This window comes from Protopterus annectens, chromosome 9.part0, assembly GCF_019279795.1.
Source record: "Protopterus annectens isolate FY-2018-M chromosome 9.part0, PAN1.0, whole genome shotgun sequence".
NCBI lineage: Eukaryota > Metazoa > Chordata > Ceratodontiformes > Protopteridae > Protopterus > Protopterus annectens.
The window spans coordinates 1,167,295,005-1,167,322,966 of NC_056743.1; positions in this window are offsets into that span (position 1 = coordinate 1,167,295,005).

The window sequence follows — 27,962 nt, forward strand, 5'->3', positions numbered from 1 at the left end:
AAGAGGGACAACAGAATTATGTCAAGCAGAACAATGTTGGATAAATACGTGATAGGTGTGTGTAATGATGTCACCTCAGATACTCATTTTTTGGGCAGTATTCAATATATCTACCTGAGTACTCATAACTGTGGCAAATTGTAAGATGTGGGTGATTAAACATATCATTCACATATGACATCACACTAAGAAATGATGTGAGATGCATATGGATTTGAATCTTTAATGCTATTCGTTAAAAAAAAAAAAAAACTTCGGTCAAGTGTTCTGTGTCAATGTCCAGTGTCAGTATAAACTCCACACAGGAAGTTGCATTTTGTTACATTCAGAAGTCTAAACAAATTGTCAGAGTAAATATTTCAAAGTAATGCCTTTCCTCTGGTTTAACTCTGTGTTGCTTTAGCACAGTAAGTTTAAGCAGCACTGAACAGAGATAACCGGACTAGTGTGGTTGATGGCAAAAACTCACCAGGTTTTGACATCAGACGTATAGAGCTATTCATCACTGCTTGGCATTGGTGCATGATGCCAAACTCTGTGCAAATACAGAGTAAAAAAGTGGAGGCTTTTTTATGGGTCATTTCTGGCCATGTGTCTGTTGTGCAATTCTATTTTTTAACTAGGTGTTGTTCTTGTTTTTCTTTCAGCTTTTCCCGGTTGGGGATCGCCACAGTCTCAGACTGTCACAGACAGGACTCCAGTCCGCTAATGACTGGCAGTAGATTTTTATGGTGCCGAGGTGCCAGCCTGACAACCAACCTTTAACGAAGGCACGCCCATTCACGCATGTCTTTCGAACACCACTCGACCGTGGGGAGGAAATGCAGACTCCACACAGAAGGCGCTCCAGCCGAGAATTGAACGGGAGAACCTCTTGCTGTGAGGTGATAACACTACCGCTGCACCAAATGAAAAGTGTGAAAAGGGGGCTAATAGGAAAGTGGTGAAATGTGGGGGCAAGCAGACAGAAGAACAAAATAGGAAACAATAAAAGAATTTGCAGGAGGAAATTAGGAAAGAATCATAGATATACATTTCTTCAACACTGTAATGTGAACATGTATAGAAAATTTAATGAATATGGACTGTTATCACAACACAAATGGGTGAAAACAAAACAATAATGCTGTATAGCCAATTGGACCAACTCAAGTGTGTCAAGAAAAAACATATTTAAAATGGAGAGCTATGGATGGGACAATTTTTTTTGTAGGACAGGTGCCCATTTTTTTTTTTTAGATTCCAAGAAGAGAATGGGAGGGTCAGGTAGATAGGGTAGGTGAGGACGCAGGTGCAGACAAATAGGACATACAAGACAGACACAGAGATGGTGATGGAGACAAAAGGTTTGGGTACACCATGATTGGGGATAGTTAAGGGACATTGGAGACACATACCCTTCAAGCATGGGAACAGTGAGAATCTAGTCCTCACCCTCATAACTGCCATCAACATCTCCTTCTTTGGTTCTCTGTGAGACTGCTTGATGTGGGAGTCTCTTTCCATTTTAATGAGCAACATCTCCAGGCAACTGATGCTGGCACCAAGGCTAGTTTCTATGACATCACTGGCAGCTCTACCAATACTCATGGAGGATACCAATGCACCAGCACCTGTGGCAATGCTGCATGATGTGGGTGGGCCAGGTAGTGCAGGGACTGCAGAGGCAGTACTGCCAGGTTGTATCCTAGAGGTGCTGGGTGTTGGTGCTGCAGCCAGTGGAGTGCTGGCAGGCTGAGCCACAGTGGTTGGTCTACCTCCCTGTGCTAAAAGTGTTTGGTTTGTTGGCAGAAAGGTATGACATCAGAATGGTGTTTTTTTCATTTAAAAATGAGATAAGGTGTAGGGAGAAACAAAAAAAGAAAAGAGATGATTAATACCATTATATGTCACATTCATGTTTTAGTACAATAAATATACGTTTATTATTATATTATCTATACAGCTTTCCCAGTCCCAAAAATGATTGTGAATTGTTGCAAATAATCATTGGAATATGCAGATCATAGGATCATAGGCTCATAGGTGGTTACTAGGCTAATGACCCTAGGGCCCTTTCAAGCCTAGCCAAGTTTTACCCTTATTTCCACAATCAGCACCTATTACCCCTGTCCAAGAGGGACACAGGTGTAACCCCCAGGGTGAATTTACTGTTACCCATCCAATCACCCAGATTGCATTTGAAGAGAGCCAATGAAGTGCTCTGCTTGACATGAAGTGGGAGTCTGCTCCAAAAGTGTGGCAACCTCTGGGAGACAAATCCGTCCCTCTAGCAGGTTCTATTAATGTCACATACCAGGTTAAGACCTTTAGAGCAAGTAACCCGCGTACCATTTGACTTACGGATATGCAGCATTTCCAATAAAGCAGAGTCAAAGATTGCCTTATATGCAAGGCAGAGATAGCCTTTGAGTTCTCTGTATGAAACATAATAAAGTGACAGTGATTTCAGATGATCTTCACAGGACATATGCTGAAGACCTTGAATTTTCCTTGTGGGGAACCTTTGTGGCCTCAACAATTGCTGCAGGTGCTTGGAAAGGTACATACCAAAAGGGGCATTGTACTCAATTATTGGCCTCATGAGAGAAGAGTACATGGAGGTTATAATTTCTTTTTTTCTGGAGGCAATTCCCTTACTTATGAGATGAGCAATATAGAATGCCATTCTTACCACTGTGGAGACATGGTGATCAAATGGTGATCAAAAGTAAGGTTACTGTCAACCTGTGTGCCCAGGTCTCTCATCACTGAGTGCATACTTAGGGTGTTGTTATTGATGTGGTAGTTAGGAGGAACATCGCTCTTACTGAAAGGGATGATAACACATTTTTTGCATTGATTTAAAGGTCATGACTTTGGCACCAATCATTTGTTTGTGTAAAACCCTCTTGTAGGATGTTGACATCATTTGGAGATTATATGACCACTCCCAGTTTGCAGTTTTCAGCAAACTTTGTCAGCCACAGACCTTTAGTTTTAGTTTATACTTTGGAGAAATTGATTCCAAACAGTAGAGGTTCCAGCACTGATTTCTGTGGAACATTACTGGTTACAGGTCTGCTGTTGGAGGTAGATTCCCCTATCTTAACTATATGGGTTCTATCAGTGAGCCAGTTAGTGACCCATGTAATGATAAAAGGGTTGATACCTAGCTGGGTGAGTTTGTCAATGATACCTGAGTGGGGCATAGTGTCAAAAGCCTTGGCTAGGTCTAGGTAGGGTGTATGCACAGATTTCCCCTCATCAAAGGTCATATTGACTGTCTCAAAGAAGTCCACCAGATTTAACAGGCATGATCTCCCTTTAACAAATCCAAATTGAGTAGAGTCAAGTGTTTGGAGATTACCTACATCTTTTTGATAAGGTCCATGATGAAATGCTCCATGGCCTTTTTATTTATTTATTTATTATTTATTACATTCATTAAAAAGGTACTGTCTGACTGGCCCAGGGGCCCATTTTCAATGGAGACCCAGGGAGAAAAGCTCCACATTTGTACACTACAACAATATAAGCAATAATACAACACAAGCAACAGTACAATACAATCATAGTACAATACAAGCAATAAGCAATAATACAGTACAGGTAATAGTACAATGCAAGTACTGGGGGTAGAAGTTATGATGAGAAAAGTAATAGAAGTGAATAAATAATTAATCTGGAGAGTGGTAGGAGCACAGCCACTGACTGGTAAGGTGTTCCTTTAGGAGTGATTTGACCGGATTGTGGATGGGGTTTTTTGCTAAGGTCTCTGGGAGAGTGTTCCAGAGTTTGACTATTCTGTGTTAATAGAGGGAGTCACCATGATAGTAGATGATAGAAAATCATTAAGACCAGTGCAGGGGGTGACTGTAACACTACAAAAGTAATTTACAGGGCACAGTGCAATGAATGTGATGCATTCTATGTGGGCAAGACTGTAAATAAACTCAAGTGTAGGATTTCATGTCATCTGTCAGAAATCTGGATGTAAAAATAGTGTACTAGCCAAACTCCTTTCTCTTCATAAAAGACACACAGGTTTTAAGTTTCAGATCCTGGATCGCATAGACTTGGGTGATCTTGAAGGTGACATCCCGAATATTCTGGAGAAACATGGACTCATGTGGCAATTAAGCTGAACTCTTTTAGGAAGCCTGGACTAAACTACTACTGTTCAATTAAAAGTGCACTGGAACTTAGAAAACTGCCACATTGTTTATTTTATTTTATTTTATTCTACCAGTTGGTTTTAAATACCATTTTAAATCAGTTGTAATTTAAGTATATATTTTGTTTCCATCATCATACATTTTTTCTTATTATTTTTTTCTTTTTTTGGTTCTCTTTTTTCCATTTTATTTAAAATGATGTGTAATAACAATACTAACTAATTATGCAATTATATATATTTTTATAGATAATTTTTAGGGTACTTGTACACAGACCTGAAGAAGTCTAGAAGGACGAAAGAGATCTTTGTTAACAATAGGTTATGAAAACAGAATATGATTTTTACAATTGATTTTTTACATGCAAAGTGTATATGTATATATTTATATATATATTTTGATTGCCAAATGGACTAAGGTTGATATATTTCCAAACATGTAGTATATTGTCTTGGATAAAATCACAGACTTAATAATCTACATAATAATCTGGTTAAATAAGAGGTACCACATCATTATACATTTTATTTAAAGTACATGAGGGTTATATTATTACGACAGCTACTAAGTAGGGCAGGACCAGCTCGAATGTCACACTGATGGGGGAAGGGATGTGAATTTAACATGTGTACCAATAATACTTTGTTTTATAGCACAATAAACCACTCCCTTGCCTGATAAATAGTATATAAGTATATATATATATATATATATATATATATATATATATATATATATATATTTAGAAAGCTTGTGAGGAAACTATTACTCTATTTTTGTTTTACTTGGATCGCTTGTCTATGTACTTAAAGGATTTTCGACTGGAAACAGACTGCCTGCCTTGGTTGGATTACTTTCGAATACTTAGTAATTCTGTACAATTATAGATTTTTTATTATTATTTTTTTTTTACTTAAGATGAGTTTAAATTCGCTACTTCTACTACTTTTGTCTGATCTGATTAATATACAGTGATCAACTAGAGATATTTCTTCAAAAAAAACCTCAAATAGTATCTCAAATTGAACTGGCTGTGCCCATGTACCAACCCGGATTAAGTTATAAAACAACAGCATAATCAGTAATTACCATAGCATAATCAGTAATTATCATAACATCTAACTACATCACCATGCTATGTATCCAATCTTACTTGTAACCGTGTCTGTCTATGAGAACTATGAGTCCCTACTAAGGACTAACTGTGAGTTACAATCTTACTTGTAATTGTGTCTGTCCATGAGAACTGTGAATCCCTACTAGGGAACATTACTAAACCAATGTACATAAGATATATTACCACTTTATTTTTATATATTCTAATTGTTTTCTAACTTCTTGTGTAACCTTTTGTATGTTTGACTATGTGGAGCTTTTCTCCCCGGGCCTCTGCTGAAAATGGACATGTATCCAGTCGGACTATCCCGGTAAACAAATGTTAAATAAATAAAAATAAGATATAGGGACTGAAAATCTTCCACACACACAAGTTTCTTACACTGTTTTTGAATATGAGAGAACCATACAGGAGGGTGGATAGAAGGTGTGTACAAGCAGTGGCTAGCCTGGCATTGGGAGTTAGGTATAGTTTGGCCCTATATGGGGTGCCTAGTTTGATGTGGACTTTTTTGATTGTTTGGGCAATATGTATATCAAATTTGAGGTTATCATCTATGGTAACACCTAAAAGTTTAGTGTGGTTTGTGGGGACTGTCTTGGTTCCATTTGCAGAGAAGACTGAGAGAGGGAGCTGGGAAGGTTTGTTTTTTTTTGTTACTGAAAACTATAATTTTGGTTTTGTTAGGATTTAAAATGAGTTGGTGTTGAGAGAGGTATGTTTCAATGTCCTGAAGAGAGGATTGCATTTTTAGTTGGAGTTCTTGAGGTGTAGCATCATCAGCATACTGTACTATGGAGGCTAGTTGAGTTGCTGAACTTATTAGCCTGATCAGCTTTATCTGCAAGGCCTAAGTCTATAGTTCCAGGAGTCAGTGGAAGCACCACCTTTGTGCAAGGGGATAATGTTGGCCTTTTTCCATTCAGCTGGGATGAAGCCAGTGCTTAGACTATGATTGAAAAGAGCACCCAATGGCATTGCTAATTCTTGTTTGAGCCCATGTAGGACCCAGCCTGGGATGTTATCAGGTTCCATAGATGCTGTCTTTTTGACCTTAGAGTGGGCATTCATGATCTGCTCTTTAGAGATACAAGGTAGAGGACAGATAGTAGGGATATCATGGGGTATGTATGGCGGGAACAGGGGAGTGACATTTTCACAGAGCCTGTCACCTAGCAATGTCCACAGGCTCCATATATGTAGTATCGTTAACTATAATTTCAGCACAAATCTCAGCCTTTCCTTTTAGGTTACAGTTGTAACTAAAGAACACCTTATGGTTGTCCTTAGTTGAGCAAGCTTATTTGGATTTGTAGTTTGCTTGGAGGACTTCATAAGAAGTCTTATTTGCTTGTTTAAGCTGAGTAGGGAGTTTTTCCAGTTTAGGGCTTGCTCCATCTTACTCTTAGACAGCAATTTATTTCTCTTACTGTAAAACCCGTTAATTGCAGTTGACCATCAGGCAGGTTTGCTCTTCCTTGAGGAGCTTATTTTGGTCCTATCAGGTACAGCCATACAGTCCTATCAGTGCACTTATACAGGTGTTTGTATAAAGCATTTGTGTAGAACTCACTATAGTTGCCAGTTCCATCTGAGGGGGGAGGTGCAATGAAGCTATTTGTACCACCCCATAAGAGGTTATAATCTGCTTTGGGAAGTTTTTTAGTTTAGTTGCTGCTGGGGGTTTTAGGTGTGATAGTTACTTTGAATAATTGCTGGAACCTGTGTTCTGAGAGACTGCCTTCCAATCTATCTGCAAATATACAGAGCTGAGTATATAATTTTTGGTTCTAGAGTTTGTTAATTGTTGCTTAGATCTCTGTTGAAACTGTTGTCTCCCTGATCTGAGAGACTGCTTTCCAATCTATCTGCAAATATACAGAGCTGAGTATATATTTTTTGGTTTTAGAGTTTGTACTGTTAATTGTTGCTTAGATCTCTGTTGAAACTGCCCCCCCCCCTATTTTCTGCCATGTCTTCAGTTGGTATAACTGTTTTTTTACAGCTTGTGTGTTATCTAACTCAAAGATCACTTGCATAAAATTAGACCTGTTAGTAACATCCTGCATTTAATTGCTGGAACCTGTGTTCTGAGAGACTGCCTTCCAATCTATCTGCAAATATACAGAGCTGAGTATATTTTTTTGGTTTTAGAGTTTGTACTGTTAATTGTTGCTTAGATCTCTGTTGAAACTGTTTTGTCCTATCCACCCTCCCTATTTCTGGTTTGTAGTTTAAATTTGGTGGCTTTTGAAGTTACCTGCCCCACTGTAGATTTGATCTGGGACACTCCCCCAGTCCCATCTCTTTACCACATTCTACCTAATAAACTCTTTCTGCACTTGCTTTTAGTCCTTTTTAATTTAATTACATTTTTAAACTATGTTTGGTCTAATATCTACAGGCTAAAACCCTTCCTTACACTGACTGCCAGGACTACTATCGCCCAAACACACCTAATCTCCACCCTTCTCTATGCCTCCCCAATTTACACTAATCTATCTAAAAACATTCTCAATAAGCTGGCCACCTCATATAATAACATTGCCAGATTTGCCACTGGTTCCCCATTCCGAACTCACAATTGCCAAAATCTAAAAAAACTAGGATGGTTGGAGCTGCAAAACCAGCTTCTTCTTTAACAATTAACTATCACCCACAAGATCTTGTATCATCCCACAAATACTCCCATACTCTCTCACCTTATCAACCCATATAAAAATCTGAGAATCCTGCGCTCAGCTAATAAGTTACTAGTTGCAAGCCTTAAATTCAATAATAAATCTGGCGATTGCATATTTACTAACACCACTGGAAACTCTTGGAACAAGCTCCCTAATAATCTAACATCCCTGATATCCAACTCCACTTTTCAAAAAGTAACTAAAAACCTTCCTTAATTCACAATGGCTATGCCCATGTACTAATCCTGACTGAAACACTTTAGACATAACCAGCCTTTTCTAGTTTATAAGTTTCCTTTTTAACTTCTGTGTTCTAACTACTCTAATTCTGTTTTGTATCAATCCTTGTTTATATTAAGCTAAACGTTCTTGCTTACTTGTGTAATTTTTTTGTCATATTATGTTAGATAAGCCTATGTTTAATCATTTTTTTGGAAATGATCCCCTTATGTCTTTTCTTACTCATTATATACATTTGTAAAACATTATTGTGGAGCTTTTCTCCCCGGGCCTCTACTGAAAATGGACAACTATCCAGTTAGACTAGCCGGGTCAAGAAATGTAAAATAAAAAAAATAAATAAAAATATTGCTACATACTCAAGTGTGCAAGCTTGCACTGCATGTGAATTGTTTTTACTACTGTTTTTGCTACTTTTCTGTAAAAAAAAACCTGTCAGCCTGTTTCCTACCTTTCCTGTAACCAGTGTTCCAGATACAGATTTGCTGTATCCAGGACTGTATGTAAGCTTCTGAGCCCCCCAAGTCTTTCTGTGTTGGAGGGAAGCCTTCTAGCTTATCAGTGGGAGTGGTAAGCACTAGGTAACCTGTTTACCACATAAGGAGTGGTTCTGGCCCAGAAATTGTAGTTACTGGCCGTTTGGGCAATCTCTTCCATCTCTCTCAACTTTCTGATTTGAAAGCCTGCATTTGCACTTGTTTCTGTCCTGTAACTGTCTAGTGCAGATACAGATTCTTAGTTTTAGCACTTAAATTTGCTTATTTGTGCTCAGCACTTGTTCAGAACTTGTAAGCACTAAATAAGCTACTAATTACTATAGCACTCAACCTTCCTGATTACCTAGAGGAAAACAGTTTTTGTACTTACTTTTCTCACTTGTTTAGAGAAAAACAGCTCTTGTACTCACTTTCCTCACTTATCTAGAGGAAAATAGTTTTTTTATTCAGGCATGTCCAAGGGTCAGCTCCCAGTGTTCTCTTCTGTCTATCTGATGAATCTGGGCATCTTGAGGCAATGTAGAAATTGCCTCATGTACACAGACAACCCTCTCCTCCTACCACCCAACACTACAACCTGTGAGAGATGCACTTATCTAGCCAAACTGGAGGTAAAGCTCTCTCCAACCAAGACTGAACTTGACAGTCATGAGGAGAAGGTAAACATTTGCATCATACCACACTCATCACATAGTCTGACTAAATCTACACCACCAAAATCCACACATAGTAACACAAAAACATTCATGGAGGCTCTCAATAATAATCTGTCTAAGCAACAGAGACCTCCAAAGCAGAAACGCAAGCAACCTCCATCCCCTAACAAAACCCAAATGGCCCATAGCCCACAGACTCAGTGTGCCACTCAATCACAGCCAATAAGGCAAAACAACGTACCCAACACACTATTAATATGTGACTCTATGGTCAGGCACACTGATGTCCCACTCACCAGGCTAAACAAGGAGAAGGTAACTGTCAGCTGCCTGTCAGGTGCCAGGATCCACCACATAACCCACACACTCAGGTCACTCCACAACAAGTACAAATATGACTCTGTCTTTGTCCATGTTGGTGTGAATGACCTGAGATGTACCTCCCTGGACTACATGAAAAGAGACATGGAAGAGCTCTCCGATCTTGTAGCCCAGGCAGGTATGACCCTAGCCCTGAGTAGCATTCTGCCATCAGCCAGAATGATATCACAGTACAAAGACAAAATGATTGACTTCAACAATTGGCTAAGCTTCTGGTGTCATTCTAAGGGGATCCAGTATCTGTCTGCTTGGGATGACATGGTCGACAGACCACGATGCTTTGCCACAGATGGCCTGCACCTGTCGCCCCTCGGATTCCGGATACTGGCTAAGGCTCTTGCTGCCCCTATAGTGCCTTTTTTAGGCAAGGTTCAAATAACAAATTCACCACCATAACAGGAACAGGCAAGCAAAAACTGAGGGTAATGTTACTCAATGCTAGAAGTCTAAATCTCAAAATGCACTCACTTGAGGCACTCCTTAAAATGGAGAACATAGATATCTGTGCAGTGACTGAGACCTGGTTCAAGGGTCCTGAGAGCACCCCTACACTACCAGGCTATATCTCATACCACACTTTTCGGCCATGTAACCTGGACCGAAACACTAAAGGCGGAGGTGTGTCCATATTCATTAAGGATATCCACACCTGCAGGCTAGTCGTTCACCATAATGCATCCGAGGTTATCCAAGTGCAACTAACTCTGAGCAAAACTGCAATCCAAATTATAGCTTGCTACAGATCCCCCACCATGCCCCAGGATTCCCACTCCTCTTTTCTTGATGTACTGGAAAATATTAGGGTTCAACCAAACTCACTAGTAATGGGCAACCTCAACTACCACACCATTAACTGGGAAAACTACTCGTGTACCAACTCCTTAGCTCAACGCTTTCTGGAATTCATAAACTCCAGTGCTCTGGATCAACTTATCCACACCCCACCAGGGGCAACAATATCCTTGACCTAGTCATTACCAACATGAGTGACCAGTGTTCCACACCTGAAGTCAACTCCTTGTTGGTCCGATCCGACCATAAGCTAATCACTCTTGATATCCATATCCCGCCCCCACCCCCATTAAGGAAACCACAGTAAAAAATTTCTCCAAAGCCAACTTCATGCTTCTAAAGACAGAAGTGGTGAACTTCATGACACCCATGCAGATGGACAATATAGTCACAACTGCTGAATCCTACACAAATGCACTCTATAAGCACTTACAGAAGTACATGAATTGTGCTATCCCAAACAGAACCAAGACGCTATCCTCCAAAAAAAGGAAGCCAATCTGGTGGTCCCCTGCCATAAACAAACTGTACAAGAGAAGGAAGAAACTGTTGCAAAAAAGAGTAAAATCCCATGATTGGAAGAGCTCCCTGGTCAGCCTCAGTAAGAAGCTGAGATCCCTTATAAGATCCTCCAAAGCTAGCTACGAAAACAAAATCACCACTAATTCTAAGGACAATCACAAAGCATTCTATAGCTATGTCAAGAATCTCGATGGCAACACCCAGATCTGCTCTGAGTTACAACACAATGGTATGAAAATTACAGAACCAACTGATATTGCCAACATCCTGGCAGATAGGTTCAGTGCTAACTTTACCCCCCACCCCCCTAAAGGGCCCATATCTATACAGGAAGAATGCAGAGTCCCTGTAATCACAACTACACAGGTAAAAGCTGCACTCTCTAAAGCCAAAAACACAGCATCCATGGGACCGGAGAACATCCCAGGCTGCGTTTTACATGAACTTCAGAATGAACTAGCTCCCCACTTAAGCACCATGTTCAATAATAGCTTCACATCAGGCTTTGTGCCGACTGAATGGTGCACAGCAACAGTTATCCCACTCCACAAAGGGGGAGCCACCACTAATCCTGGGAACTATTGACCTATTAGCCTGATGAGCCTGGTGTGCAAGGCCATGGAATGTATCATCATGGAACTCTTAAACAAAGACATTGGTAACCTCCAAACTCTGGATCCCACCCAGTTCGGGTTTATGAAAGGCAGATCATGCCTCCTGAACCTGATCAACTTCTTTGAGGCAGTCACCAAAGCCGTAGATGAGGGTAATGTGTTTCACACAGCCTATCTTGACCTTGCCAAGGCTTTCGACACCATCCCCCATTCTGGAATTATAGCTAAACTCACTAAACTAGGTATAAATCCCTACGTCACAAGATGGATTGCAAACTGGCTCACTGACAGAACCCACACTGTAAACGTTGCAGACTCCAAATCTGACCTCAAAGCAGTGACAAGTGGAGTACCACAGGGTTCTGTCCTGGGACCTCTCCTGCTTGGTATCTACTTCTCTGAAGTACAGGCTAACACAGAAGGCCTCTGGCTAATGAAGTTCACAGATGACTGCAAACTAGGAGCCATAGTCAAGTCCCCAAATGATGTGGACATCCTATAGAAGGGCCTTGCTGAGACAGATGCCTGGTGTCAGAGCCATGGCTTCAAGCTCAATGCCAAAAAGTGCAGTGTCATCCCCTTTGGCAAAAATTCTATACCCATGAACTACCACATAGGCAGCAATCTACTTAACACTGAATGTGTGATAAGAGACCTTGGGACCCAGGTGGACAGTAGTCTCTCCTTTGATAGTCACATCGCCACAGTAGTCAGGATGTCCTTCTACATGGCACACCTCATCATAAAAGGGTTCTCATCCAGGAAAAAAGGTCATTGTTCCCCTCTACTCGACACTCATTAGTCCCATTATAGAGTACAATGTCCCTTTTGGAATGTGCCTCACAAGACATCTGCAGCAGCTGGAAAGGCCACAGAAGTACCTCACAAAGAGGATTACTGGCCTCAAACAAATGTCCTACACTGACAGCCTCAAAAAACTCCAGCTTTACCCTGTAGCATATCGCCTACTCAGAGGTGATCTCTGCCTAACATATAAAGCTATGTCAAACCTAGAACTGTTGGACATGCTACACCTAAAGAAATCCCAATCCCTCCGAGCTACACACTCTAGGGACCTACACCTTGTCACCACAATAAACAGGACATGCTGGAGGGATAGATTCCTGTCCCAGAGACTTCCCATACTCTGGAACAGGCTACCCATCTATGTCAAGCAAAGTTCTTCATTAGCACTCTTCAAGAAAAATCTTGATGTGTGGATGGGAAATAGGAAATACACCCTAGGGATCACTTCTGTGTCTCTGCTCGACAGTGGCACAGGAAAATAACTTTCTTGGGTGGTGTAAGCCAGAGAACCTTGTTGGCTAGGCTTACATAGGCCCTTGGATTGATAGCCTATTACCTACCTATGAACCTATGAACCTATGAATAGGACTGATTTGTAGTCAGATCTCACTAGGGAAAACCTCACAGTGGGGGTGCTACAGTGGTCCCCCATATTGGTAAGCACCAGATCCAAGATTTGGCACCCCTTATGGAGATGTCAACCAGCTGGTCTAGGGCATTGGAGTTAATGAAGTCAAAGAACCTTCGGGCAACTGAGTTTGTGCACGAGTAATTTTCCCAGTCAATGGATGAGTAGTTAATGTCTCCCATACCATGGTGTTAGGATGCATCTTGATAGACTCAAGTAGATCCGAATAGGCAGAGTGGGTGTTCTGATTCATTGAGAGAATCTTGTAGCTGGCAATGACTTGAATAGGTGTCTTACCAACAGTTAATTGCAATTGAAGCATCTCCAGGGAATAATACTCTTTAACCAATCTGGAGGTGTATTTATCTTTAATGAATATTGATACACCACCTCCTTTAGTTTTCACACTTTTAGTGTGTGGTCTGAACATGTGGAAGGAGGTGTAGCCCAATATGGCTGAGGCACTCTCCACAGCCTTGAACCAGGTCTCTGTGACTATGGAAATGTCTATGTCTCCCAAGGTGAGGACTGCAGCCAGTGAGTGCAGTTTCATGTTAAGACTCCTAGCATTTAGCAGCATAACCTTGAGGTTGTTTTTAGATGGAGCTTTTACTTTGGAAAATTTGTCCTTCGGACACTGCCTAAAAAGGCACTATAGGGGTAGCAAGAGCCTTGGCCAGTAACCAAAATCCCAGGAGTGACAGATGAAGACCATCTCTGGCAAAACATCGAGGTCTGTTGATCATGTCATCCCAGGCTGACAGATACTGTTTCCCCGTAGAATGACACCAGAAACTAAACCATTTATTGAAGTCAATCATTTTCTGTTTCTATTGATGCATCATGCTAGGTGAAGGTAAAATATTGCTTAAGGCTAGGAAAGTGGTAAAATGTGGGGGCAAGCAGACAGACGAACATGGATCTATAATTTTGATGTCAAAACCTGATGTCAGATATTCCATATATATGGTTCTAAAGATATCACAGATTAACTTAACAACATGGCATTAAAGCTAATATTGCTGCAATTAAAATTTTAAAATGATATTTGTTGAATGTGAAGGTATAGGTTACTTTTGGGAATTGAACCCACCTAATCTGAATACAGTATTAAACTTGCTTAATATAATTACCAAGAGCTACAGAAGAAAGCATGCATGCTCGTTGTTACAGTTAAGATTTGCATGCGTAAGTTGCTACTGATCTATAACCAAGAAAAAAGGGAAAAAAGAACTCTAACAGCAACCAAATAACCAAACCAGGAGTTTGGAAAAATCAGTCGCCAACCACGAAGTAGTAATCCACAAAGTTTTATTAACGCTGGCAACACACAATGCGTTTTCGTCCTCAGACTTCATCAGATAACACAATCCACAAAAATACACATGCTTATATAACTCCTCACATTAAATAATTAACTAATTAACCAATAAAACCTTTGCATCAATTAATGGAATAAATATGCAAGGACAAATACAACTTAAAAACATAATATAAAAACCACATTTAAAAAACTGTTTCAATGTTAAATATCAAATTAATAAATATGTATATGTATAACATATGATAAATGTATGTGTTTACATACATTTATCATATATTATACATATACATATTTATTAATTTGATATTTAATGTTCAAACAGTTTTTTAAATGTGGTTTTTATATTATGTTTTAAGTTGTATTTGTCCTTGCATATTTATACTGAGACCGTATATAGTGCTCCTGCAGAAGCCTATGCCTGTAGAACATCACAAGGAGTGCAACAAATATTTTTGACTCCTCCACAGCCCACCTCTGTCACCTGAATTTGGTACCATCCTTCCCATCTCCTGCCATGTCTACAAAGGTCCTCCAGCAACAGCACAAGCGTTTTCATGGCAATTTGTAGTATTGCATTTTACAACCAGTGCACAAAAACGTACAGCAATGTCAATTACATTTACACAATGTTAAGCAAAGAGAAACATTGCCAAACAAAGACAAAGGGAGTTTATGAAACCCCAACGATAATGTGACAGTTATCATTGATTTATGGCATGTATGCTGCTATACCTTGTCACTCTTTGTTCAGTGCTTAACACTGAAATGCTGAAAGATTTAGTTTTTAATCCATGACTTTGGAGGGATCGATGGGATGACGACGCATGTTTTGAGGGGATTTACAGACTGTTAAAAGTAATTTGTACAATGTGGGACTCAAACCTATGTAAAAAATAGAAAGCATACATTTCCACATGGCTGATTTTTCCTCACTGCCACAGAAGAAGAGTTTGGCAGTCATGGTCATCACCGATATACTGTTTAAAGACTGACTGGTGCTATAGTTCAATTAAGACTGTATGTGTTTGACATTGCAAGGTCCTGGCTTACGCATTTTTATCTGTGATGCAGGACTAATGTCTGAAAATATACTGGAAATGGATAGAATTTCATAACTTTAGTAATAAATTTGGGATTGTGGTACATACTTCACATAACATTCTGTTCCACAGTTATACATAAGTTATGGGATGGTTTTAGATAATTGTCAGTAAACTATTGTGTTAATCACATATGTGCAACTGCATTTTTTATTGCACAATCATCGTCATAATAAACCAGTTATCACATAATATATATGATGCCTACAAAAGCATGTCTATGCTCAAACAACCTGCTACATGTAGCTATTGGCATGCAATATTAAATTTATAATCACATTTTTTTTTTGAAAATTACAGTTTGACACCCTAACTAAAAATGAAATGTGCTGGATTAGAACCCTGGTTCACCTATGTTGTGACCATGAACTCGTAGTTTCATCTGATGCCACAACAATTCTAATGAGTTCTTACCTTGTTTGCATCTTCACAAAACTCAAGAGGGTTGAATCTACACTATAAAAAGGTAACCGTGTAGCTGGGGAGCTTGAAGGTGAAGAGACTTATGTATTTGGGCAAAACAGAAGATTGGCATTTCCGAATGGAATTTCTCTGCAGAGAAGCCATTAATTTTGCTAAGATATACTTCTATCATTCAAGGACATTTTAGATTTTGCAAATTGTTAGAAATGTATTTATATAGGCAGGAGAAAAATTAAGTTTTATCAGTATGCATTTAAATGTTGCCATAGGCAGTTTTGGCAGGCATTTACATTTGTGTGATAGACAGGTTATACTTTCTGCACAACTATGTTCTTAACATTTGCTTTTGCAATTTCATATGGTGTTTGAGAGAAATGTAATATACATGTCACTGGCACTGGTGTTATGCTTCTCAGATGGTCTAGTACAACATCCACAGGAGTGGTGGGCACTGTGAAAAGTGACTGGCATTCATAAATTGATTTATTATGTAGGTATGATAATTGTCACCCAGAAATCAATGACATAACTTTTCAGTCTTCACTGTATGAATTTTGACAGAATGGGTGTTTTTACAGATCCTTACATTTTTTTGGAGTGAGTGGGAGAGCAACCTACCATACTGTTGTCCTAAATGAGAAGTGTGTTTCAAATGCTTTTATGGTAAAAATGTGTAGACAGCATAATAATTTTGTGTAAAACATGTATACATCACTTATGTTGTATTCCTTGGTTTGTAGAAACCTTTGCTTGTGTGGGAGGGAGTGGTAGCGACCCACCTACCATTCTGTTGTACTAAATGAGGTGTGTTTCAGGTGCTTCATGTTGACAAAGGGTACACAGACTGATGATTTTTGTGAAGAAATATATTGCTTATGTGATACTAATGTGTTTTATCCTTCTTTGTTTTATGTCACATAGGATTATGGCACACAAGTCTAAAATCCACAAGCAAACCCCTTTCAGTGATGCTGAGAATGAGGTCATCATCCAGGCTCTGTGGCAGCATCCAGCCTTTCTGCTTGAAAGAGACCAGGGGCATATGGCTGTCAAAAAGGATATTTGGGACCAGTTAGTCTTCAATGTGAATGCAGTTGGTGGTCGTGGTCACATTTATGATCAGGTGCAACATTGGGCTACTGATATGATTCCATCAGCATGGAGGAGGGCAGGTGCAGTTGCCTGAGAACAGCTGGCTATGGGTGGGGTGATCCTGCTACTCAGCCACCACTGACACTAAATGAGGAGTTCTTGTCCACTGACAGAGATCCTGACAGCTCAAGGGAGCCTGTGCACTGTGTGCTTGATGTTGATGTGGCTGGGAGGCTGTGTGTGTCCCAGGAGCAGATTCCAGGTAAACTTACATATGGCAACATTTTATATTGGCTTATAGACTAAAATATTAAATTGCTGCTACTGCTTGTGATGCATGTTTTCTCTGTCTGTACCTATTGATAAATCAGACAGCTATACAAGAGAGTTGCTCAGTAGACTAGGGTGTTGGTGGATGGCTCAGACAAGTTTCAGTCAGAGCTATTTCTTACAGGGCATATAGGTGATTGTGTAGTCACTGTCCCTATGTTATTCCAATTGTTATGATTAATTGTTGTTCTTTCATTGCTTCATTTCTTCCAGAACCATCCTTCCTGCAAAGTGTTGAGACATCTGCACACAGTAAGCAAATTTTTGTGTTTGTTTTTACTAAGCATTACTTAGAAACATATTATCTGTATGTGTGAGAAGTGTCTGTATTGCTGTAGCATTTGCAATTGTGCAAAAAGTTTTACTTTTTGTTCAGATATTTTAGGTTAATATTTATGGGATTAATAATTTCATTCCTCTGTTTCTTGCTTATCATAGGTGATCCTGACAGTAGAAGTGTAGGACTCCAACTACCTGATGTCAGGGTATCAGTAGGCACATATGATGATGGCAGCCTAATCAAGGTACATTTGGAGGGGGTGCAGAGGTTGACTCTGACACTGAGGTTGTGACTCACATATCCCCTGGATTTTTTTCAGACATAGTCAGTATGCTCATGGATACCCATTCTACTCTGCCCTCAGATAGTGGACAGGTTGAGGGTGACACAGTTGATCAGGGTAGAGTGGCTACTGCAATTTCAGTGCCAGTTGACTCTGGCCATAGCCAAAGTGTGGGTGAGGTGCCATGGAGGAGGGTTGGTGGGGTTGCTTGGTAGAGGCCTGTTGTCTGCCCTCGCCTGATGCTGGTGTGTCATTAAATGCCACTTAACGTATGCTTAAGGCCTTCATGGAGGCACAGGCACATTCCATTAGGGCATCTAAAGAAATGCTTCAGGTTCCAGATGTGACACAAGCTGATGTGCATGACTGCTTCCACTATGTTGCTGATTCAATGGATCGGACGAATGCTACAATGGAATGGGCAGTGTCTGTGAAGGAATGTCTGCTGGGAGAGGAATAACAGCATCCATGTGACCAAAGGCCATCTGGTGTTAGCCAACATATCTGTGCCCAATCACTCCCATAGTGGCATTACTTCCAGTGCTCCATCAGTGGTTGAAGACCTGGGCATAGTAGTGAGGAGGGCTCGGCCAGCAGACATCACTCAAATGCAGGTAGCATCACCACATCTGACCATCAGAATGGACATGGCAATGTAACTCTTGGCAGATGAACTGATACCTCTACCATGCATGGCTCACACCTGTCCAACATGCCAGGATATAATGCTAACACAGAGCTTGGCTGAGTTCATGCAGACATTCACACACATCTTTCACATAGAGTCCCCATACAGACATCCACACATACCACCTACATTAGGCATCAATGAGTTTTACAGATCACTCTGTCTCAGTGGGCATTTGATATTATCTACATTTCTGCCTGTTTGTTTTTCTTCCCACACACACACTCATTACTTTGATGTCAGCCTTGGTCTCCTGCCCTCCCAACCCCCACCCTGTGCAAATTATGATAAATGTGCCATCACCTTGTTTCTATCTTTTGCATTCATAGCTACATCTGTATATTGTCTTATGCACAGGTTGGAAAGCTAACTGAGTGCTTAGGATATGTATTGGTGATGTTATATGGAATGTTTTTCTGATTTATTACAGCATTTTGGTGTTGAGATTCATACCCTAAAATCATTGATAAGACAGTCATGCTTGTTGCTTCACTTGTAAGAATGTAGGGATAAGTTGAGTTCGGACTGATTTTTCTATACTGGATATTTTAGATGCATGAGTCATGTTAGCTGATATACTGCATAAATATATATTATATAAGTCAGTCGTGTCACATATTGATGTCATTGCTCGACAACTCACACACATTCTCCTTAGGAACATTTTCGAGTAACAGTATGCAGTTAACTACCATTCATTCTTGTTCTTACACATTTTCTTTTTCTTTCATAGGTTCGACACTTACCTTGATATCCCTCCTGTTACAAATGTTGTCATTCGGAGCTGACTCTGTCTGAAGCTAGCAGTACACAGACATTATATGGATAAGCAAATCTTGTGAGAGTTGGCTGGCAACAATTTTACTTATGTATGTTCATAGGATGAAAGTTGCACCCTTAGGTGGTCATCATGTGTGCTATCCATTGCCTCTTAGCCAGGAAGAGGGAGTATTGTGCATGCCTACATCTACCAACAGCCACAGCACCTGGTGGTTCCCACTCTGACTCCTCATTTACTGTGGCTGTGGTGTCCTTGCCCAGTAGTGGTGGAATGTTTGCTCCCAGCCCTTGAAGTTCCTGTTGAAGCTGTTTTCGCAGGATGATATTGTGTAGGATAGCACAATCTGTGATAACTGGGATCGTACTGCAGAGCACCCCCTAATGTATCTAGGCACCGAAACTGTGACTTCAGCAGTACAAATACATGCTCTGTGATAGTTCTTGTTTGAGCTTGAGCCTCATTATAGCATTCCTCCATGGGTGTATGTGCATTTCTGATGGGAGTCATCAGTCATGGTTAATGGTCTTGTGGGATATAACCCCTGGAAAACCTCTGGTAGAGCTGTGAGTTGTGCCAGGTAAGGGAGATGTGGTAACTGGCAGGGTTGCCAGCATACATATTCAGGATGATTTCCTTAGCATTGCACATAAGTTGGGAATTAATGGAGTGGAACCCCTTTCTGTAGATGTATACCATTCCCTGTTCTCCGGGTAGTGCTTTGATCACAATATGCATGCAGTCTATGGCAACCATGATGGCAGGAAAGTGTACTATGGGTAGAAATGGCAACCATGATGGCAGGAAAGTGTACTATGGGTAGAAATCCTAGGGGTAAGGGGTAAGGGGATATATATACAGTGACTGGCATGATCTAGTATAGCATTTGGAAATGGTGTAGGTTCCTGTATGTTGATACTATGACAACTACATCATGATGCCTGTGGGTGTCTGAAATCTTCTTGTAGCTAATATCATAAGTGTAACACATATCTTGGCCTCCACAGATATTGCTTCCCCTTGGTTTGTCCTTGCTCTCAGGTGAGGCAGAGATTGTAGAGCTCCTGGAGTGTGTCTCTATCCACTTTGTTGTGCTGTACTATTTCCACCTCATGCAGACCATGAAAAGTTAGACATGGTCTAAATACCCTTCTCTTCCTTGTCTGAGGTCTATCAGCAGCAACAGCAACATAGACTTGAGAATGTTGCACATACACATGTAGAACAGCAGCAACAGACCCTTACATTCTTTCCCTCCAGTGTACTTTCAGTGGATGCATACCAATAGGTTTTGGAATACAAGGCAAAAGGCTACACTAAATGTACACAGTGTCTTTCTTGATATGTCCAAAGCTTTTGACACCGTTTCTCACCAGATGCAACTTGCCACTATGTGCTTCTTTGCTTGTTTCCTCATTTCCAAAATGCCATTCTTCCCTATCTTATGGTGGTACCACTGAACAAAAGTCAGTCTGCTGGATCAAATCCTAATTTTGAATGTTTCTTTCAACCCCATTGTTACAGCTCTGGTACAGTGAGCCATCTTTAAGTTTATTACAATCTTGCAGAGCTGTATAAACTGTAAGGGCACTGGAACTGCTTAGTAATAATGCCCTATGTTACTTTCCACTCTTTCCTCTGTTGCTGCCAAAGGACCACCCACACACCGCCCTCTTCATTCCTTTCCCCCTGGAAACACCTTCTTTAATTAAATATTCATTGTATATGTTAACTGTGCCTTCTGTATCCAATAAAAATGTGATCCTCAACTAGTCTGGGAACTCTTCTTGTAAGTGTGGTTGGCAGACGCATCTGTTTTCTTGACGGATTACTTTTTGTACTTACTTATTGTGGAGCCAGTGTTCTACACTTAGATATATTTTTTTCTTCGAAGTAAGCAAACTTCATCTTTCTGCTGCAGTTATATGTGTTGTGCTGTATTTAGTTTAGTGACTATGTAACCTTCCCTGCTGCGATTCCTTGCAATTATTTTTTCAGAAAACTCATTTTACTGGCGATTATGTCTCTCAATCTCAGTTATAGCTACTTATTATGCTCGCCTTTGCCCTAATGCCAGTCATAGTTCCATCAGGGCAGAATTTGAAAACTGAGTAGCATATATTTTTTTGGGGGCGGGGATCTTGCACCTGTGTTATGCTTGTGTTTTGTTTTTTTTTTTTGCTTCAGTACCCTTCAACACCTTAGTTCACAAAATCAGGACAAGCTCAAAGTAATAGGAGATAAGGTCAAAATTTAGATATTTCTCATATAAACTTTGCCAGTTGCTCAGATAACGAGATTTGTGTTCACCTGCATTTGCAGAACCATATTTTTAAGCCTAGAACTCAAGTCCATGTCATTATTTTGTGATTTAAGTCCATATCATTTCCCATCAAACTATTAATGTTATGAGGATATACCTACCTTATGAGGCAAAAACCAAAACATTCTGCGAAAATCTGTCTTGTGGAGACAGATTCCAAGAGGGTTGTACTTATAGGTAGTGACCGTTCAGTAGCTGTGCACTTTGCACTCTAATGCACATAATGTTTGCCATTATTTTACTGGCTAAGCAATACTTTTGCTGCTTAGCCAGTGTAAACTAAGTTAAGAAGAAATTTAAGGAAAAAACAGAACAGAGAGTGTGCGTGTGTTTTTGTGGGTGTCTGCGTGTGTGAATGTATGACTGCATGAGAGTACGAGTGAGATTGCTTGAGCAGCTAGTGGGTTTGCTGAACAGGGAGTGTAAAGCTAACAAGAATTTATCAAAGAAAGACATGTGTATGTGTGTGTTTATGTTGTATTCTTTAAGTTTCTGTCTGTTAGTGTGAGTATAAGCATGTTTGTGTGACCTAAAGTGTGTTTATGAGTATACATATGCGTGCATGAATGAAAGCTGTTGGTGTTTCTATTCTTGGGATGACAGTGATCATTCTGTGGCAGAGAACCAGAGGTATTCGGTGTCTCAGAACCAAAACAAGAACACCAAACAGACCGCCACAGAGGTTGTAAATCACGATCCTGAACACAGCTATTTATTGGACTAGGCAACTCTTTATTAAAATAAATGCTTAATGGTTTCATCATGAAGTTTTGTTTAATGGTTTAGCAATTTTATAGGATATCTGTCACTTATGCAGCCAATCAATCCATTATAGTCAAAACAAGTCAGAAACAATAAAACGGAAGCCTTTGCATGGGGGAGTTGTTCCCTGCCCATTAGTGTTGGAGAACAAAAAATTCACACACCCATTTTTTGCAGTTGGGGGAAAATGCAAACATGCCATGAATAAGTAAATCCATTTCCATACTAAGTTTGCAGTACTCTGTTGAAATAAAAACTAACTTAAAACTCCAAATAAAACCCAAATGTTTATGCAATTGCTTATACACACACACACACACACACACACACACACACACACACACACACACACACACACACACACACACCATTAGAAACATGTTTTATCTTATTTTGATGTTATGCAGCATACATGCCACTGCATCACTTGCTTGAATGTGTAGTAGTATTATCAGAAATGTTTTGATTTTCTTTTTCATATTCAGAGTATAACTAGAATTCACTCAAATAAAAAAATGCCACCTCATGAAAAATTACAGCAAAATTCTCTTAAAATGAGGTATTGATAATCCTGGTTCACTGAAACTGTATTCCTTTGAATGTAACTCAAGTAACCCACATACTTTCATACTTTTACGTAGTCCTTGATTTCTGAAAAAACATGAATAGATTTAGAGACCAAGATTGTGACACATTGTTACCCCAGACTTGGACACATAAGAGTTCCTGAGGTTGAATTCTTTGATTGCATTCCTTATTTGAAATAACAGCAGGTGTGGTTTCCATTTACATGCCAACAATGATACACGTTTTGTAGGTTTTTCTCCTTTCTTCTGGTTGTCTTAACTAAAAGGGCTATGGGGATGTACCCCACACACACATTGCAAAATAAAATAAAAAATGTGCATGTTTGGTTGGTGTGAAGCTTCAACCTGTTTTTTTTTTTATCTGATAGAAGCTTCAAAGAACTTGGAGTCACCTGACTGTAGAGGAAACATGGTTCATTTTCCATATTGCAAGCCAGCATTGAAAAATGTGTACAGAGCCCCATGAAGTAATTTAGTCTGGTTCTGCCTTAAGCAGTCCTATGTGGTATCACGCAACCTTGGCATAGTCATCAAAGATCAGAATGGGTTGTCTTCAGTACAGCATACATGCTTAAGGCTGTAAGCTGCTAACAAGCTGAATCCTAAGTCGAGGGTTCAATTTCTTCAGTCTCGATTTTCCTGCAGTATGACTTTGAGCAAGCTGTTAAACCAGCCAGTACTCCTAGGCCAGCTCAGAAAAGAGGCCTGTACCTTGTAGATTTGTTTTGTTAACGTGACAGAACAAATAAAAATAAAATTGTGAATATCAAAACAGGTATATCTTGGGTTAGAAGGTAGCAAGGCTGCTTCCAGTGCATTAAGGAAGCTTGAGGAAGCTCAAGACTATAGTGAGTTGTCTTTCAGATCTGAAAAAAAAACACTTGATAAATGAGTAAGCCTGCTGGGCAAACACTGCACTGGGCAACTCAAAGCAGTACCTGCTTGAATATCTTGCTTAGAGTCACACAATGGACATATTGAGTATGTGGGACTCACACCCTGATGCAGGATCTAGTAAATTACAATCTTAATATTCTGTGCCAGACTGTCATTCAAAACTGCTACAGAATGGTGTGGGGGGGGGGAGTCGACTGCAGAGGAAATGTTAGAAAAATAGTCTGTCAGGGATGGCTGTGTTGGTCTACTGAGTTTGAATAGCCTTTTAGGTGTCGTTCAGCAGGGCTTCACAAATGAAGTGTCCTGTCCTTGCCAGCCATGCCTAGTCCACTGTTTTGACTGGTATATGCTACTGGTATATGTTGGAGGTAAAGGCAGCCTAAAGGATGCAGTCGTTCTGGATTTTTGAAAGGTTTTTGTTTCTTTGCTGAGTAGAAGGCTAACATGAGACCCAGTGGGAGTAAGACCTTATCCCTAGAGAGTCAGGTGGTCAAACAACTAGTTAAAGGGTATAGAACAGAAATTGCTATAAAATGACTTCTAGTAACGCTCTGCAGGGTCAGTAGTGGGCCTTTTTTTTGGGTGTCTTTAGGTAGAACAGAATAGTAGGTAAGTCTCTTGGTTGATTCTACAGAGGTGTAGCAGTTCATCAGGATGAGGAGTTATTGCTGTAGGCGGACCTGCATAAAAAAAACATGTAACAAAGTGATGACAGTTTTGGGCAATTTGAGGTCCACAGCAGTAAATGAAAGAGAGGTTGAAGCATACTGTGGTACAAGAAATTGGGAAGCCGAACTGAGAGTGCAGGGACACAATTAACAGCAGTCGAAGGACAGAGTACTAAATGAGACAGTATTAGTTTCCGGATGAGATATACTTGGAAGTTTGGGAACAGGTTCAAGTCATGGAAATGGCATGAAAAAAAGCACCATTTATTGGAGGGAAATACTTGTTTTGGAGATGATGTAAGAAAAAGCATGTGATTCAGAGAAGGGGAATATATTTGCCTTTCGAGATGGCTTAAGAAAAGGGAAATGATTCATTGCAGCGGAATACTTGTTTTTTGAGCCGTGGTAAGACAAGGGGATGGTGTTTGCATCTTTGAGCTAGTATGTCATATAGGTGACTTTTGGTGAAAGAAATCAAGCTAAAAGCAAGGCAGATGCATGGAAGTGCAAACTGAGTAGTAATTCTTCAGAAGTCAGGTAGTATAGATGGAAGCTAAAATCAGAAACTTGGGGATAACAGCAGAGTATCCTCAAACATTCTTGAAGAATGTGGTTAGGAACTGGTGCAGTAGTATAGGTAATGCAGTTTAGAGGAAATGGATTTTAAGCTTGGCTGGGGGATGATAGCTTGAAGTCAGCAACAAGTTCATTGCCTGTTGGATACATTTCTTTCAAGATGCTGAAGACAGGTTCCACAGGGCTTCAGAAGTGGTGGAGAAACATACATTTTTTGTAAGAGGGTTACTATTGAAAACTTAAGCAGTGCCTGGAATTGTGGTTTATGGAGTACCACCCATGTCATCTGGATCATCCAGGCCATAGTAAAAGCTTTTATCTTCCACACTACAAAACCAGTTGGGAAAAAAAATTGCCTTGTTTGTACATCGTTGATTCATTTTTCAGAGAGGTAGAGGATGACTATCTTGAGAGATGGAGGGTTAGAAGGTACAGGGTTCCAGTCTGTAAGGAAAGGGTCTGTAATGGAAAATATGCTGAGACTAAAATATGCCTATTTTCTGTCAGGAATCGTCTTGCTGTAAGAGTGAGTAGATTTGCGTAGGTTGCACAGAATGTTCAGTTTTTCATAGTAGTGTGACTTGTTTACAATGATAACAGTGAGAGCACTCCTGATCCATTTATCTTCATGCAGAGATTGTGTGCCATTGATGGATGCACTCTTGTTTCGATGTATCAGTAAGCATTGTGTTAGTCCTTGTTCTTTGTATGCTAGCATGTTTATTCTGTTCTGTTACTCTCCAGAGTAGGTGCTGTTTACCTTATTTATACTCCCCCTGAAAACTCTTGCAACATTTAAAAAAAAAGTTTTCTTAAACTTTTCATGGAGTTCTTTGTTAGCCTAACCATTTCCAGGGAAAATGTTTGTTGTTCTGAATGAGCTTTCTGCTTGGTTTTAGGGATTTAGGTTCATAAGTTGTTATGTTGTTGATCTGTGAGGATCTTAAGAAGCCTAGCCTTACATTACCTTGGCAGTTTGTAGCCTGAACATGTGGTAGGCATTGAAGCCCTGCACTGATGGAGTGCTGTCATTGGTCTTTAACCAGATGTCTCTGACAATACAATCATCTGTTTACCGTGGTAAGGACTGCTTGTAGGGAATGGAGATTTTTGTTAAAGTTTCTAGTGTTGACCAGCAATACCTTTTTGCCTGGATTCTGTTTTGTTATGTTGGAAGTGACTGACATTACCTAAAAAAATAAAAAGGCACTATGGGGGTCCACAAGGACTGAGCCAATATACAAAACCCTTGGGGATGATAGGTGCAGGCCATCCATGGCAAAGCACCCCCTTAGAATGATACCAGAAACTAAGCCAGTTGCTGAAGTCATAATCTTTTGTTTACACTTCATCACTCTTGGTGATGGTAGAATGCTGCACAAGGCTAGGTTCATATCTGCCTCAGGTGCATATTCTGAGAGCTTCATCGCATCTCTTTTCATATAGTCCTTGGAGATACATTCAAGTCGTTTACACACATGTGTATACTTGTAGTGCAAGAATATGAGTACATATATAATGTGGCTAATCTTGACACCTTACAGGCAACTGATCGTGACTCTCTCCTTGTACAGCTTGTCTCACTATGAAATCAGCTAAGGCTGTGGTATTGGAATGTGTGGAGGATTGCCTTATGGGCTTTTGAACTGAGTCAGTGTGAATCTTAGATGTATGTTTCATGATGGGTTGGGTGTTTGTGATGTTGTTTAAGGTACCTGCATTGCAGGTTACGTTTAGGAGACCTTGGTGATTTCAGTAGGTTACTTTTAAGATCCTCAGCATATGTAGGCCTTTGTGTTTGGTCTGATGTGTGTGACTGATTTAGTGTGACGTTGTGTGGTGTTGACAACCTGCTTGTTATTTGTTGTGTCTATGTGTGTGTGCTTTGCCTCCAAAACATTACAGAACTACATCGCTCACACACTGTGTAAGTTTATGTAAAAGGTTGTTGTCAGTAAGCACGGGACACATTACAGAACTACATTGCTCACACACTGTGTCAGTTTATGTAATAGGTTGTTGTCAGTAAGCACAGGACACATTACAGAACTACATCGCTCACACACTGTGTCAGTTTATGTAATAGGTTGTTGTCAGTAAGCATGGGACACATTACAGAACTACATCGCTCACACACTGTGTCAGTTTATGTAATAGGTTGTTGTCAGTAAGCACAGGACACATTACAGAACTACATCGTAAACACACTGTGTCAGTTTATGTAATAGGCTGTTGTCAGTAAGCATGGGACACATTACAGAACTACATCACTCACACACTGTGTCAGTTTATGTAATAGGTTGTTGTCAGTAAGCACAGGACACATTACAGAACTACATCGTAAACACACTGTGTCAGTTTATGTAATAGGCTGTTGTCAGTAAGCATGGGACACATTACAGAACTACATCACTCACACACTGTGTCAGTTTATGTAATAGGTTGTTGTCAGTAAGCACGAGACACATTACAGAACTACATCGCTCACACACTGTGTCAGTTTATGTAATAGGTTGTTGTCAGTAAGCACAGGACACATTACAGAACTACATCATAAACACACTGTGTCAGTTTATGTAATAGGCTGTTGTCAGTAAGCATGGGACACATTACAGAACTACATCACTCACACACTGTGTCAGTTTATGTAATAGGTTGTTAGTAAGCACGGGACACATTACAGAACTACATCGTTCACACACTGTGTCAGTTTATGTAATACGTTGTTGTCAGTAAGCATGGGACATATTACAGAA